Source organism: Morus notabilis, unplaced genomic scaffold (genome assembly GCF_000414095.1).
Source record: "Morus notabilis unplaced genomic scaffold, ASM41409v2 Scaffold1077, whole genome shotgun sequence".
NCBI classification, from domain to species: Eukaryota; Viridiplantae; Streptophyta; class Magnoliopsida; order Rosales; family Moraceae; genus Morus; species Morus notabilis.
This window is the reverse complement of record NW_010362194.1, coordinates 1-6,837: the sequence shown is the minus strand read 5'-3', so window position 1 is coordinate 6,837 and position 6,837 is coordinate 1.

Sequence of the window (6,837 nt, the reverse complement as noted above, 5' to 3'; positions counted from 1 at the left end):
GTAGTTGTGTGTGTGTAGACTATTTCAAGTGATTTGAGGTCTACGGTGCATTGTCGCAGTGCCCACTTGCTATGGAGCAGAAAGTGTACTAGTAGCAAGTAGCTATGGTACCCCTCAACCCTCTCAAAGTATATATATATATATATATATATGTAGTTGTGTGTGTGTAGACTATTTCAAGTGATTTGAGGTCTACGGTGCATTGTCGCAGTGCCCACTTGCTATGGAGCAGAAAGTGTACTAGTAGCAAGTAGCTATGGTACCCCTCAACCCTCTCAAAGTGCCCCAAGATTTTGGGAAATATATAACGAATATTAGCTTTGTTTTTCCAAGAATCTTTCCTTCATTTTCCCTTTTGGCGTGCAAACAAGAGCATAGTTACAATTTCCACTCTTACCATGATAATGTCATCTAGGCGTTGTCATGACAGGTGAGAAAGTAAATGGCTTTTGGCAACACATATGTTAGAGAGATTATAATATGTCTTGATTAAGATCACAAGTTGTTTGAGTGTTAAAATATAAAAAACAATAGGACTTCAAAAAACGTTTCAGCTGGTTTATAAACGTTGCAGCGGACAAACTGCACAAAACTGTGCAGTTTGGTTCGGCCAATATTTCGGCTGCAAATATTTCGGCTGCAGCCGAAATATTTCCGTTGCAGCTGAAATATTTCCGTTGCAGTCGAAATATTTTTGCAGGCCTCGAGTCCATTTGTGCGCTGCAGCGGGAAAACACCCGCAGCAGCGGAAATTCTGTAGAAAACAATGTTTTCATGAGTTTATTTGATCTAAAACGTTTCGAACCATTACATCCATTGGTGATATGTTTTCATACATATCTAAACACCAATTAGCAATAGATATAACTATTGTAATAGGTGTATTAATCCATGAAAAGAGACCTTTACATTAAAAAGGTACCTTTATGTGAATGATTGTAATGTTTAAAGAGGATGCATTCATTCATGAAATGACACCTCTGTCTTTATTAATTCTTCAGAAAATTTACAGACTAAATATGAATGTTCTGGAACTCAATATCATTGTTAGATATTGTGTTCAAGGGTTTGTTGTATCTTGCATGTAATTTTCCATTAAAACTCATTAGCAAACTTTGAGAAGTGAGGGCAAATAAAACCTTAAAGGAAAGTATTCTTATACGCTTCAAACCCTCTCTTATTTTATGCATTCTTTTCACCCTCTACACTCAAATTCTTCAACAATCTTTAAGGTTTTAACTTGTTGCAATGGAGGTTGAAAAGAACACGGAGTCTTTCCTTAATCTGAATGCCCAACTTGATAGATTTGATGGTACCAATTTCACCCGCTGGAAAGGAACTTATTCTTTCTTCTCACCGTGCTCAAGATTGCCTATGTGTTTGATCTGAAGTTAGAGCCTCTTCTGGAACCAAAGGAGGATGATTCTGAAGACTTGAAGGCTACAAGGAAGAAGCGTGAAGATGATGAAGTCATGTGACAGGGTCATATTCTCAACACTCTCTCCGATAGGCTCTACGATCTCTACAACTCGATAGAGTATCTGGTGGAGATTTGGAACGCTCTCGAATACGAGTACAAAACTGAGAATGAATGTACGAACAAATTCATTATCTTGAAATATCTTAAATTTGTCATAGTTGATACCAAGTCCGTTCTAGATCAAATACATGAATTGCAAGTCATTGTTACTAAACTTCATGAATTGAAAGTTGAAATTTCTGAATCATTCCAAGTGAGGGTAATTATTGCTAAATTGCCTCAAAGTTGGAATGGTTATAGAAAGAAACTCCTTCATAGGAGAGATGACATAACTTTGGAGGAATTACAAAAACACTTGAGGATCAAAGAAGAGACTAAGTCTCGTGATCCTAAGGGCAAGATTATTGATTCCTCTAAGGTTAATGTTGCTGAAGCTAGTAAGTTTTCTAAGAACTTCAAAGTCAATAATGACAAGAAGTTCAAAAGGCCCGGTAATGGCCAAAAGAAATTTTTTAGAAATTGTTTCTTTTGTGGAAAGAAAGGCCATCGCCAAAATGACTGCCGATACAAGAAGAAAAATGAATAAGTTAACACCAACAAGACTGATATTGTTGAAGAAAAATATGAGGACATATGCGTTATGGTCTCGGTGATGCAAATTGGCATGATTACCGAAACCAACATGGTTGCAACTAAATCCTCTGAGTGGTGGCTTGATTCTGGTGCCACAATCCATGTTTGTAATGACAAGAAGTGGAAAAGGAAGGACAAATGGTTCTCATGGGGAGTAATGATGCAGAGATGGTTGCCGAGAGATGAGTGGTGGAGATCAACTTTACTTCCGGAAAGAAGCTTACTTTGAACAATGTTCTTCATGTTCCTGACATTTGGAAAAATCTTGTATCCACTTGTCTAATGTGTAATAATGGGCTTAAGATTGTATTTGAGGGCAGCAATTGTATTGTATCTAAGAATAGGATCTTTGTGGGAAAGAGATATTCTTGTGATGACACGTACAAACTTAACATTAATAATAAAGATGATATGAATTCTCTTTATATTGTTGACTCTTTTGATGTTTGACATGCACGTTTAGCACACTTAAATTTTAGATCTTTGAAATATATGTCTAAACATGGTTTAATTAATTGCAAAGATGTTAAAAATATAAGTGTGAGATTTGCATACAAACAAAGATGACTAAGAAACCATTTCCTAGAGCCGAACAAAATACTTAAATATTGGATATGATTCATACTGATATTTGTGAGTATAATGGTATTTTGACAAGAGGAGGAAAGATATACTTTATCACTTTCATTGATGATTGTTCTAGATACACTTATGTGTATTTACTTAGAACAAAAGATGAAACCTTTGATAAATTTAAAATTTATAAGGCTAAAGTTGATAACCAAAAAGATAAGAAGATCAAAATGGTTCGAAGTGATAGAGGTGTTAAATATTTCTCAAATGAATTTGATGCCTTCTGTGAAGAGCATGGTATTATTCACCAAAGGTCAGCCCCTTTCACTCCTCAACAAAATAGATCGGCTGAAACAAAGAATAAGATTTTTACCGATATAATTAACTCTATGCTTCTTAATGCTAAATTACCTAATAATTTATGGGGGGAAGCTTTACTTACTGCATGTCATGTTCATAATAGAATTATATCTATGAAAATATATGTATCTCCATATAACGTATGAAAAGGAAGAAAACTAAATGGGAAGCTTTACTTACTGCATGTCATGTTCATAATAGAATTATATCTATGTAAATATATGTATCTCCATATAACGTATGAAAAGGAAGAAAACTAAATGTGATGTATTTAAGGGTGTGGGACTGTCTAGCCTTTTATAGAGTGATTGATCCTAAATCATCAAAGTTAGGTGCTAGATGAATTAAAAGTGTTTTCGTTGGATATACTGAAAATTCCAAGGCATATAGATTATTGAATCTAGATTCTAATGTCATTGTGGAATCAAAAGATGTTGAATTTATTGAGAACAAGTTTAGCTTTGATTCTTTCACTGAATGAGAATCTAATGTTAATTAACCATATGTTGATACTCCCGGTACCTCTACTAATAAAAGAAAAGAGTCTATGACAACTTTTGAACCGAGGAAAAGTGAACGTGAAAGAAAAGAAAATGACTTATCACCAGATTTTATTTCATCTCAAGCTTTAACCTTTTTGGTTGAAGGAGATAGAAATGGTGTACTTAATAAAATATCATTGTTGCTTAATGTAGAAGAAGATCCAAAGACATTTAGTGAAGCTATGTCTTCAAGGGATGCCTCATTTTGGAGAGAGGTTGTGAATGATGAAATAGATTCGATTATGTCGAATCAAACTTGGATCTTGGTTGATCTTCCCCCGGGATCAAAACCAATAAGCAAAAAACGGGTGTTTAGAAGAAAGTACAATACCGATGGGTCTATACAAACATTCAAGGCTATATTGGTAGCCAAAAGATTTAAACAAAAGCGTGGTATAGACTACTTTGATACATATGCTCTGGTAGCCAGATTGACATCCATAAGAGTGATATTTGCAATTGCATCAATATACAATTTGCACGTGCATCAAATGGATGTTAAGACGGCTTTTCTAAATGGTGATCTTGATGAGGAAATCTATATGGAACAACCTGAAGGGTTTGTATTGCCTGGAAATGAGAAGAAGGTTTGCAAGTTAATCAAGTCGCTTTATGACTTAAAGCAAGCACCAAAACAGTGGCATGAGAAATTTAATAATGTTATTTTATCTCATAGTTTTAAGCATAATAATGCGGATAAATGCATATACTCTAAATTTACAAATAATTTTGGTGTGATTATATGTTTATATGTTGATGACTTGCTTATCTTTGGAACAAACATGCAAGGGGTAAATGATACCAAGAAGTATCTAACTTCACAATTTAAGATGAAAGATCTTAGTAAGGTAGATACTATTTTAGGTGTAAAAGTGATGAAGCATAATGGGGGTTACTTATTGTGTCAATCTCATTATATTGAGAATGTGCTTCTTAAATTCAATCATTTGAAGTTTAAAGAAGCGAATACCACATGTGATTCTAGTATTAAATTACTAGAGAATGCAGGCCGAGCAGTAGCATAACTTGAATATGCTAGTGCGATTGGTAGCTTGATGTATGCCATGCATTGTACAAGACCCGACATAGCATTTGCAGTATGCAAAATGTCTAGGTTCACGAGTAACCCGGGTATTGAACATTGGAATGCAATTGGTAGAGTACTTGGTTATCTAAAAAGAACCATTAATTTGGGTTTTTCATATAATGACTATCTGGCGGTACTTGAAGGGTACTCGGGTGCAAGTTGGATAACAAGTGCAGGTGATAACAAATCCACATCCAGTTGAATTTTCACAATTGTCGGAGGAGCCCTCTATTGGGCTTCTAAGAAACAAACGTGCATAACTCATTCTACGATGGAGAGTGAGTTTATAGCACTTGCCGCTGCGGACAAAGAAGCGAAATGACTGAGAAATCTATTGTTTGATATTAAGTTGTGGCCACAACCGATGCCATTTATTTCTTTGTACTGCGATAGTGAAGCTACTTTGTCTAGAGCTTATAACAAGGTTTATAATGGGAAATCTAGACATATTAACTTGAGACATGAATATGTGAAACAATTGATAACCGATGGTGTTATCAATATTGTTTATGTTAGGACAAACAAGAACCTAGTGGATCCTATGACGAAAGGTCTTTCAAGAGACTTTGTCAAAGAAACATCTAGTGGAATGGGACTGAAACCTTTCTTTGAAAGAGTCACCGATGATGATAACCTAACTATGTAGAAGTTGTACTGCTATTCCATAGTTAAATGGGTAAGAATAAGTCATTGTTATGTGACTGGGTTAGCACCAAAATTTAATCAGTCTCTTCCAAGATGTTGATGCAAAATAGCTACGTGGTTGAGGTTGAGTTTATACTCTTAATAGAGTTCGAGTCTCATAGTAGCTAGAGATATAATTCGAAACTTCACCTAAGTGAGCATAAGGAATGGTGTCGTTCCTAACAAGACCATGGTTTAGTCTTGTAAATGTTCATGAATCCAAGATAGAGCACAAGGCCGTAATAATGCTAAATGATTGGAACATATTTTTAAATCTAGGATAACACATATGTGATATTTTTCCTGTATTTACTTAAGAGACAAAGTTTAATGCAGAGCACACTACTGTCTTGTGAATACTTTGAAGGATAGTCACTAATTGGAGGTTAAAATTGAAAGATACCTTCATGTATGTATGTGTTTATCGGTGTTAATTCTGGAGAAATATTACAATCTAGTCGGGGATTGTTAGAGAGATTGTAATATGTCTCTCAATTACAAGATCACATAATCTTTAGCCTAAAACACAAGGAAAATAGCAAGGAAGCGTTGCAACCCATGTTTAATGCGATGCAGTGAGTTTGACAACACCATTTGGTGCTGTCAAAGAAGCAATTGGCGTTGCAGCGCCAGTTTTGGGCACTGTAGTGCCTGGCCAGGTAAATAGGTGCGCTGCAACGCCTGTTTTGGGCGCTGCAGCGCTTGCAGTACATACCTCTCCGGTCTGTTTTGTGCTGCCCGAGCGCTGCAGTGGGGAAAACACCCGCTGTGGCAGGTATTACTACAGAAAACCCTGTTTTTGTGCGTTTATGTGATCTGAAAGGTCTTGAACCATTGCATCCACTGGTGATATGTTTTCACACATATCTGAACACTTATTAGCAATAGATATAACCATTGTAATAGGTGTATCAATATATGAAAAGATACCTTGACATTGAAAAGGTATCTTTATGTGAAAGGTTGTAATGTTTAAAAATGATGCATTCATTCATGAAATGACACCTCTGTTTTTATTAATTCTTCAGAAAATTTACAGACTTAATTTTATGTTATGGAACTTAATATTATTGCTAGATATTGTGTTCAAGGGTTTGTTGTATCTTGGAGGTAATTTACCATTAAAACTCATTAGCAAACTTTATGAAGTGAGGGCAAATCAAACCTTAAAGGATAGTATTCCTATACACCTCAAACGTTCTCTTGTTTCTGCATTCTTTTCACCTTCTATACTCAAATTTCTCCAACACTCTCCAGCTCATCAGACACATAGATTGGGCCTCATGTGACCTCATGTGGATGTGAGGCCTACTTCATGTGTCTAAGGAGTTGCGGCTCCGCAGAACCGTTTAACATTTTTGTATACATATTCACCAAGCTTGATGTTTGCTCAAACGTCGGATCACAAATTGCGAACCTTGTAAAAAGAAAGGTCAGCCATTCTCTCTGTTCATTTCACCGATTCGAGTTTTGCTACA